This window comes from Anomaloglossus baeobatrachus, chromosome 9 (assembly GCF_048569485.1).
Source record: "Anomaloglossus baeobatrachus isolate aAnoBae1 chromosome 9, aAnoBae1.hap1, whole genome shotgun sequence".
NCBI lineage: Eukaryota > Metazoa > Chordata > Amphibia > Anura > Aromobatidae > Anomaloglossus > Anomaloglossus baeobatrachus.
This window is the reverse complement of record NC_134361.1, coordinates 42,888,260-42,888,599: the sequence shown is the minus strand read 5'-3', so window position 1 is coordinate 42,888,599 and position 340 is coordinate 42,888,260. Positions and strand designations below refer to the sequence as shown.

The 340-nt window shown below is 38.2% G+C and overlaps 1 protein-coding gene across 2 annotated transcripts in view; it reads right to left on the bottom strand.

Moving 5' to 3' along the window:
* PLD3 (phospholipase D family member 3) overlaps positions 1-340 on the bottom strand; it is a 62,802-nt gene continuing 62,462 nt past the window's right edge. For both annotated transcript variants that reach the window (XM_075323654.1, XM_075323653.1), the window contains exon 12: positions 1-340. This exon is cut by the window's right edge and continues 1,169 nt beyond it. The gene's annotated coding sequence lies outside the window, so the exon portion shown is untranslated.

Genomic DNA, 340 nt, shown 5'->3' with positions numbered 1-340 from the left:
TTACAAGGTCATATTTATTTTAATTTTGTATTGATGTAAATTTGACACTTACACAACCCGTATAATAAAGGAGACCAGCTCGGTCATAAAACACATATTGATTCCCAAAACATCAAATTGATCATTTTTGCCCATAAAAAGTTCCAGTTCCTAAATATTGTCCAGATGTCTCCAGTAGTCTGGAGATATATTTGTTCTTGTAGAGAAGCTGCAGCACCCCATAATGCTCTTACACTTAAAGGGGGGGGGTCCAAGTGAAGCCTAAAGTTGCCTACAGGGTAGTGCTAAAATACCTAAAGATTTAGTCGTCCTCTGTTCCAGCACTGATTCCCACCAATGT